The 9,517-nt window shown below is 35.9% G+C and overlaps 1 long non-coding RNA gene across 1 annotated transcript in view; it reads left to right on the forward strand.

Moving 5' to 3' along the window:
• LOC144313820 (uncharacterized) overlaps window positions 1-7,626 on the forward strand; it is an 85,659-nt gene extending 78,033 nt beyond the window's left edge. Inside the window, exon 3 of the long non-coding RNA XR_013379436.1 lies at window positions 7,475-7,626. This is a non-coding gene — a long non-coding RNA (uncharacterized LOC144313820). The remainder of the gene's footprint in view (window positions 1-7,474) is intronic.
• Window positions 7,627-9,517: the final 1,891 nt, after the last annotated feature.

Genomic DNA, 9,517 nt, shown 5'->3' on the forward strand with positions numbered 1-9,517 from the left:
AGTAAGGAAAGTGTATAGTTTTTAATCTAGAATTTATATTGGGAATAAAAATTGCTTGGTATCTCTCAAATTAGGAAAATAGAAGCAGAAGTTCTCTGGTGAATTTAACCATCTGGCGGAATTGTTATCACCTCTCTCTCCAAGTTTTGGAACAATCAAAATGAATATCTTATAAATACTGTGCAATGTATGAAATGTGAAATTAAAGCAAAAACGAAGGACTTTTTAAGTCGATCTGTTTAATTTGAAATGTTCAGTTGATTATGAAATAAAATTAAACTCATGTCAATTTTGATTCAGTGTATTAAGTAACCATATACATTAACATTTTACCCCAATCTAGACCATTCTTTATCTGCTCTTGAGACACAAACATTATTTTATATAAAAATATGTAACTAAAAACAATGACATTATAAATAAATGGAACAAGATATTTCAATTAATAATGCATATAGAAAATGAGTACTTTTTTGTTCAAAACATTAATTTAGATTCTTACTTCACTGAACATGTAATTCCAGAATTATTTATTTAACTTTTTTTAGAGAATAAGCTTTTTCCTGAGATACAGTTGACATGTAACATTATATTTGTTTTAGGTATAACAGTATAATGATTCAATATAAGTATATTTTGCAAAATGATCACCACAAGTATAGTTAACATCCATTACCACACATAGTTACAAATTCTTTTTTCTTGTGATGAAAACTTTTAAGATCTACTCTCTTGTAATTTTCAAATATACAATTCAGTATTATCAGCTCTAGTCACCATACTGTACATTACATCCTCAGAACATATTTATTTATTTATAAAATATTTCATTTATTTATTCATGAAAGACACAGAGAGAGAAAGGCAGAGACGTAGGCAGAGGGAGAAGCAGGCTCCAGACAGAGAGCCTGATGTGGGACTTGATCCTGAGACAGCAGATCACGCCCTGAGCCAGGGTCAGGTGCTAAACCACTAAGCCACCCAGGCGTCCCACATATTTATTTTATAACTGGAAGTTTGTATCTTTTGACCACCACCCATTTCACCATACCCCCACCTCTGGCAACAACCAATGTGCTCTCTGTACCTATTAGTTTAAATAAACATTTTAAATAAAGACAATTTTAAAATGAGGAATTCAAAATGTTTAGCCAATCTATGAAACAGAAAAGGATCACTTTTTAAGAGCCAAAGTGATGGAATAAATTATAGAGAAAATATTAATAGCTTTAATTATTTGAAAAATTCTGAAATTGGGGATCCCTGGGTGGCTCAGTGATTTAGTGCCTGCCTTCAGCCCAGGGCGTGATCCTGGAGACCCAGGATCAAGTCCCACATCGGGCTCCCTGCATGGAGCCTGCTTCTCCCTCTGCCTGTGCCTGTGCCTCTCTCTCTCTCTCTCTCTCTCTCTCTCTGCATCTCATGAATAAATAAATAAAACCTTTTAAAAAATTCTGTTTAAAAAAAGAAAAAGAAAAAGAAAAATTCTGAAATTCTGTTCATCAAAAGACAAACTTATTCAAAGTTTAAAAGCAAGGAGAAGGAAAGGAAGAGAAAGAAGAAGGAGAAGAGGTAGAAGAAGAGATCCACCATAAATATAACAAACAAGTGACCAATATCTTCAAGTTATAGTTAGCTCATACAAATGGATATGGAAAGCATTCAATTCTAAATTGATAAAGGAGTAAAGGACCAAAAGCAATTATTCATCAAGAAAGTTTAGTTGATTAACCAGTATATGGTGAACTGGGCAGTATTACTACTAAGAAATTGCATTTGTATATTTAAACAATATTCTAGTCTTTTTGTCTATCATCTTAGCCGATCATTTTTAAAAGAATGGATCTCCTCACTGTTGACAAATATTCTAAGAGTGGTTGTCTCACACATTTCTGGTGGCAAGGTAAATTGGGAATACCTTTTTCAAAGACAGTCTGGTAAAATGTATCTAAAGGCTTGCACTGGACAGATCATGAAGTCTCACAGTGTCTGCTGGGTACATAATTTCCTTTGAGAAAGATGGCAGTGGGCTTGTAGGGACACCAATCTTGCTATACTGGCCACGGATGACTGAATGAGAACATCTCATAGCAGATGGTGAGTAACTAAGCAAATTAGATCTTTCCTGCTTTGGGCTGAGAAGGTTGGGATAAAGGAAGAGTGTGGGAGAATTGCTAGCAGCAACACCTCAGGAGGGAAGGAGAAACTAGAATAGCAAAGATCTAAAGCAAAATCAGAGCAGCAGCCTTTTTATAGACTCCTATTACTACTTCAGGTTACTTAAATATATTTATGATTCCAAAGTTTGAAAGACACTAACTCCCAAACCAGTTCAAGGAGTAGGTGATGAGAAACAGACCTTTAGTGTGTCTTTACTGGGATAATTCTGCCCTCGCTCAGGCAGATGGATCACTGCTCTGGGCCACATGTCACATAAGACTCCACACTTTGGGTTAACTTTCCTGAAATTTACAACTCAGTGTGTAGGATGGCCACCACTGGGAATGCTATCCTGGATAAGGTGCCTTGAACCTGGATCAGAACCCATGTGGCTCTTGGTCTTTGTTTCTTCTTTTTGCAGTGTTCTTTGATCCTCTAGCCTATTACAGAGTGGACCATATTTCCCAGGAGCTTCCCAGCTTTTATTTATGGGGCTTCCTGAGTCTCTCTGGTGGGTCCCAGTTCCAGGAGGCAGGCTGGCAACCAGATTACTTCTGCGGAATAGGGCATGTTTCTTTTGTAGAATCACACATCAGATAACCAGAATGGTACTAACATGCTAATTTGGGGTAACTCACTCCAAACGAAGAATTTTTATGTGCATTGACTGTATAATAAACAACTATTTAAGTCTTATTTTTCAAGATGTTTAAAATATTTTTGGGGAGATCACTATACTTCATATGTACCCATGAATTTTGTAAAACATTTTTTTTTGGTATTTTTCTAATTGGCTTTATTAGAAGTATCATGAATGGTGCAGCATTCCATCTAGCAAGTAGAGGCAAACTCATGTAAAACATTTTAAATTGATTTTTTAATAGGGTTAAAGCCCCACAAAAAATATTAACCAGAGCCTCATATATCCTAGGTGTGCCCCTGTGCCGAGAGACTGCAGGGAGACATAAGACTTTTGCCTAATCTGATTTGGAAAGTAAACAATCCAAGTTTCAAGGTGATGAATGGTTTCCATTTCTGACACTTGTAATTTGGATATTATAGTTACTGAAGAGCTTTGAGTCTTGTAGCTTTAGAGTGATTCCAAGAGGTAAAGCCATGCAGGAAAAACAAATCTCTGATCTCTCTTACGGTCTAGGTAAAATAGAAATTAGCCATTTAAGTACGGTAGCATACATGGTGGCTTTTGCAAGGTATGTTATGGAAAAAATAGATCCTAGATCCAAAGCTGCTGACCAAGAGGAGATAGAACTCCAGGGTTCACCTGTATCACTGCAGTCAGAAGTCCCTACTGCTTATAGCCTTCACTTTGAGTCTATGAAAGCTAGCTGCAGAAATGGATATGTTTATGAATTGTGGGATTTCCAGAATGCCAGAGACTCTATGATTAAAGATGGTCTTTGCTGATAAAAAATCAGGCTTATAGGTAAGCCTCAGCTTATCTAAAGGCAGGTGGTGGGAAGGCTGAAACATAAATTGTTGTTGACTACAATTAGGACAGGAAGAACTAAGGCTGGAGCTAGTACATAACAGAAGCCAAATGGCCGAACGGTCTTGGGAATCCCAGAGAAAGGTGTTCAGGGTATCATGTTTGTTCAAAAATAAAGACCAAATTGATAGACAGTATTGACAAAATGCATGACGATGAGTTAATGATCTTTACATAAAGCACTCATGTAATCCTTACAAGAGAGAAATTAGGAAATCCACTGGTGAAAATGTAAATGAAAATGAAAAGTCCTGAATAGGAAACAAAACTCCGTCTACACTGAAAGTAAGGGAAACTAAAAACTCCTATTAAAATCCACAAAGGATAGCAACAAGGTACGATAAACTTCGGTTGAGATTGACAAGAGATACCAAGAAGAATGTGCACTTTCCAGCTCAAGGACATAATATGATATTATAGAGAACCATCAAAGTGAAGGAGATTTTAACAGGCAATTCGACTACCCAGCCTGGAAAGACACGGGCTAGAGACAGGAATATGTTGGAAAAACCTACCACACCTTGCTCCAAACAGCTGCTAATCAACTGATTGGTCAGAACTCAAAATAAAAAAATAGGAAAGAAAGAAAGAAAAGAAAGAAAAGAAAAGAAAGAAAGAAAGAAAGAAAGAAAGAAAGAAAGAAAGAAAGAAAGAAAGAGAAAGAAAGAAAGTCAAAATAATTACTCTGCCCAGTAGCCCCCCCTTCCCCCCACTCCAAACAGACTTTCCATCAGGGACTGTTAAAGTCTGAAGACAAACTCTTTGTAACCTCAGAGAAATATATACACATAAAGTTTTTTCTACTACTTTGATGTAATTACCTCATACATGATCAAGAGATAAAATTATAGTGGTAGAAAGTCTTACAAGATCATTTGGGATTTTTCCCAGCACATTCATGTTTTGAAGTTATAGGAATAAACTTTCTCAAATGAAGAAAAAGAGCTCTAGCAACATCTGAAAATCACAAGAAAAACACTGAAAATCTACAGAAGTGCACTAGAATTCATGGAGTAGTGGCTGATTTATTAGCATCACAAAGCACTGGGTTTTCCATATGGTAAGCTATCTGGCAAGGCTGTGATTGTAGATGGAGAAGCTGCAAAAATATTTCTCCATATTAAAACAATGGTTAAAGAAGACAGCTATCTCTTGGATCAGATTTTAAACTTATATGAAAATAGTCTCTTGATAGAGAATTAAATGTCCTCCAAGACTATATCTTGATGAGGAAACATGAGCCTCAGGCTTAAGGCTATAATGGATTGACTTACTCTGATCCTAGGTACAAATACTGTGTAGAAATTGAACCTCCATCATACTATTATTAGAAAGGTTATTGCTTTTGCTAGTGCTCTAGTTACAAAATTCCACAGGTCTTTTGGGTTTTTGAGTGATCTGTCCCCAATTTTATCTTATTAATAAGCACTATTATCTATAGTGCTTGATTTTTTGTAGAACCTGGGATTTGGGGGGAATCACATATAGTCTTATAGCAAAAACACAAATACAGACATACACACATGTACAGATGAAAAGTTTTGGAAATTAGGGTATCTTCTTCTAGTATGAATGTCTTATCAACAAACATCCAGCTAAACATTAGGCAGTGAACTAAGTTGCAATCCAAGGTTATCTACCTCAGATTGTAAGAGACTCTTCCAATATGATAGAAGTGGCCACAATTGATGGAAATTTCACAAATGAAGGGAAAAAACAAAGAGTTAAAACTCAGATTGCAGACTCCCACTGCCTTATCCACTTGACATACTGAATATTCAAACCTACCTACTCTGTCCTCCATCTCCAAGTACTCATCAAAAGCCAAAGGGCCCCAAGTAGAGAAGGGACACAAGAGATCCCACTAAATCTTTAATAGCAGATTTGGATAGAGTGGTCCCTATATTCATTCTCAACAGTAGTTCATTTGAGCCAGGTTTCCAATATTACTGTAGGAGTTGATTATAGAACTATCTCAAGGAAATCCCAAACAGGGAAGAAGACAGGCTTTAGAAGCAAATCAAACAAACTGCAATCATGGATTTCAATGCCAAGTCTCTTTCCCTCTCTCTCTTATGTTTGCTTTTCTCAACATGTTATGCTTCTCTTTTTCTTTTTGTAATGTAAAATAGAATGTCAATCACACACTAGGGGAAAAAGTAAACCCAGAAATTGCCACAGTTAATTAGCTACTGGAGGATGGGAACCAAAGATGAATAGCTCCCTTACCTTTTATAGTACGAATGTATGGGACACACTATTTTGTCTGCAAAACCCCTGCTGTTTTGAAAACCACATTCTCTCCCCCTGACTACCTACCCACATGATTATGGCAGGAACCATCACTGCATCAAATATCATCTCACAGGATGCCTGGGTGGCTCAGTGGTGAGCATCTACCTTTGGCTCTGGTGGTGATCCTGGGAGTCTGGGATCCAGTCCTGTATCAGGCTCCCTGTGGGGAGCCTGTTTCTCCTGCTGTCTATGTCTCTTGCCTCTCTCTGTGTCTCTCATGAATAAATTAAAAAAAAAAGTCATATCTCTGTTGGTCTAGGAGAGTGTATCTGATCAAGCAAATCCAGTAGCCCTTCCCAAAGGATTTTGTGGGAGGGATCCTGAGAAAGGCCACTATCTCTCAGATAGCTAAACCAGTTAAGAAGTAAAATTTAAAAGCTCTATTCTGTCATATGGTGGGCAAGACATATGACCAATTCACAGAGAGAGCAGAATAAGATAAAAGTGTCAAAGGCTTTGAAATTCTTAGTTCTGGGAAGCTCCTAAAGCCTGGCTATGTCCAACCTTCTCCTTCCTAATGGCATGAATAATGAAATCTTTCTAGAATTTCAGGAGACACCACAAAAGCTTTCTAGCAAATCTCCATTCACATACAAAACAAATTGGCTTAGATTACAATAACTTGCCAAAAAGATTTCCAACTAAATAGGAAAAAAAGAACTGGGAACAATATTCCTGGATTCTATGGTAAGTCTATGTTGAACTCCACAAGAAATTGTAAAATTCTTTTCCAAAGTGGCTGCATTTAAAATTTCACCAGCACCATATGAGAGTTTCCCTTACTCCACGTCCTCATCAATACTTGTTGTTTTCTATGATTTTAGCATTTTATTGGTTCTAGTGGATGTATAGTGTATCTTACTGGAGTATTAATTTACATTTTTCTGAGGCTAAAGACTCTAAGCAACTTTCATTGTGCTTATTAACCATTTATATTATTTTTTTGTGATATATCTTCTCAAAATATCTCAAATATTTTGCCACTTTAACAAAAATTGAGTTATCTTCCTCTTATAGAGACTCAAGAGTTCATGTAATCTAAACAAAAGTCCTTTATCAGATGCATGTATTGGAAAATGTTTTCTCTCAACTTTGGCTTGCCTTTTCATTTTTTAATGTGTATTTAAAGAACACAAGTCCTTCATTTTTATGAAATAAATTTTATCAACGTGTACTATTTTATTATTTGTATCCACCCCAAAGTCAGAAAATGTTGGTTCCTTCTGTGTTAGAACTGTGTAGCAACTTGTAGCTGCCTTAGCCCCCAGAACTCTGAACTCTCCTGAACTCTCTCTATGCACTGTTTAGGATCCCTCTCTCAGCTCTGGAATTTGTCCTCCCCCAAAATTTGATTGTAGGACTAACCTCATTTGTTTTTCTTCTTTCAGGAATCAAACTCATGTGCTGTCTGTTGCCCAATATGTAGATTTATCACTCTGCTGTCCAGCTCTATTTTTTTCTTTGACAAAACCTGCTTTGACTTCTCCAGTGACAGGCTGTCGGTTTTCACAGATACCCTGGTTTCAAGACTGCTGATTTTCAAGACTGCCATGGAACTGGAAAGAACAAGCTGGGAAAAAGCAAGTTAAAACGCGGAACAGCCCACTGTTCTTAACCAAGATTCAGTTGTTTCTCTTGAATAAATGCTTCGTGGGTTGTCCCAAGTCTTTGGTTAATTTCCAGAGTACTGAAAGATTGATTGATTGATTGATTTTTGCCTGAGATATGACTTTTTTAAAAAATGTATTCATGAGGGACACACAGAGAGAGGCAAGAGACATAGGCAGCAGAAGAAACAGGTCTCCCTACAGGGAGCCTGATACAGGACTGGATCCCAGGCTCCCAGGATCACCACCAGAGCCAAAGGCAGATGCTCAACCACTAAGCAACCCAACATCCTGTGAGATCACATCTCAATTTCAAAATCTGTACCACATATTCCAAGTTTCTAATTCTCCAGAATAAATTTTCAACGTTATCAAATCAATGTTTTCTGGATATGAGAATTTCTTGTTCCAATCCATTCTGGAAAAGGATGCTCATGTGTGATAAACATTAAGATCTAATATATTGCTAAAGGTAATTTCAATCTTTGTGTTTAAACACTTCCATTCACCTGACCAAAAAGAAACCCAGTCAGAAGTGGTATTTTCCCTGGGACCTGTGTGTAGTGACTGATTTTTCTCTGCCTTATTCTTAAGTGCATGCATTTCCACAGTTTGTTCTTCAGTGAAATTTTCATTAGAGGAGACACTTCAGTAACATTTCCCACATGCTTTGACATTTTTTCTTTTTTAGGAAAATGTTTCATTCTATTAGATTAATTCCACCCTCAGGTATTTGCATAAGTGGTGTGGATCTGGCCTTTGACGTTATCTTCCTGAATGATCTCTGATTGCTCACTCAGTCATATCAGAGACACACAGTCTCATTGAATCTTGTGCTATCTTTACCAAATCAAATCTGTAAAGTTCACTTGTAATTTAATGTATTGTTTTTGAGTCATCTTGACATTTTGACTTCATAAGTGTAAACTGAAAACTGCATTTACTGGAAATTTGTTTTTAAAAATAAAACTACATATGCCAGATCCCTGATCTACAGATGCTTTATAAAATTAGGCAATGTTTATGATGAGGTAATGCTCCTAAAAGAAAATTTTTAAAAAGAAATTTATATCAATTATTTCTAAAGTCCATAAAAGAACTAGACTATCTTCAATAGTGGAATATACAAGGAATGGTGTAAATTACTAGGACAGAATCCAATTGTTTTAAAAGGAGGTCCAGAACATAAACAAATGTTAAAAGGGTGACAATGTTTAGCATTCTTGAAAGAGCTGGAAGAAAAGCTTTTCTTATTTCAAAGTTATAAATATTGTAAATAAGTAAATAATCTTTGTGATACAGTGAGCCCATATTGAAAATCAATGCCCTCAATTTTAATTAATAGAACTTCTGAATATTTTATATTAAAACATCTTAGCATCTTATTTTATAGTAACATCAAAAGTTGAAATTTTCCTAGAGAATAATTTTTATTAATAACCTAAATAGACTAGAGTTAACTCTTGCTACTAAATGGAATCACACAGCAGGATCAATCCCATCACTTCATTTTTATTTGCCATTTAGCTGGATCCATGCATGTTAGTGTTTAAAGGTAAAGGAAATGGCTAAACACAGGTGAAGAGGAACTTTGAGTATCTTTATGTTATACCTTCTGAGGTTAAGAAGTTTGGGAGTTATAAAAGGTATTTTTGGGAGGAGGATAACTGGGGAATTTGAACTGATACTCTATATTAGGTAATATTGGGAGGTTATTATGATTTCTGTTAGATGTGAAAAATATTATGTTATTATATAGAAATAAGTCCTTACTTTTCAGAGATACATACTAAGAGTGAGATACTGTTAATTATTATTTACTCTATAATACTTTAGCAGAAAAAAAGTAAAAGAAGCAATATAGCACAATATTAACAACTTTAAAATCCAGGTGATAGGCTTATGAAACGCTCATGATACCACTTTCTCAACTCTCTGTATGTTTGGA

The sequence above is a fragment of the Canis aureus genome, chromosome 1 (genome assembly GCF_053574225.1).
Source record: "Canis aureus isolate CA01 chromosome 1, VMU_Caureus_v.1.0, whole genome shotgun sequence".
Lineage (NCBI taxonomy): Eukaryota > Metazoa > Chordata > Mammalia > Carnivora > Canidae > Canis > Canis aureus.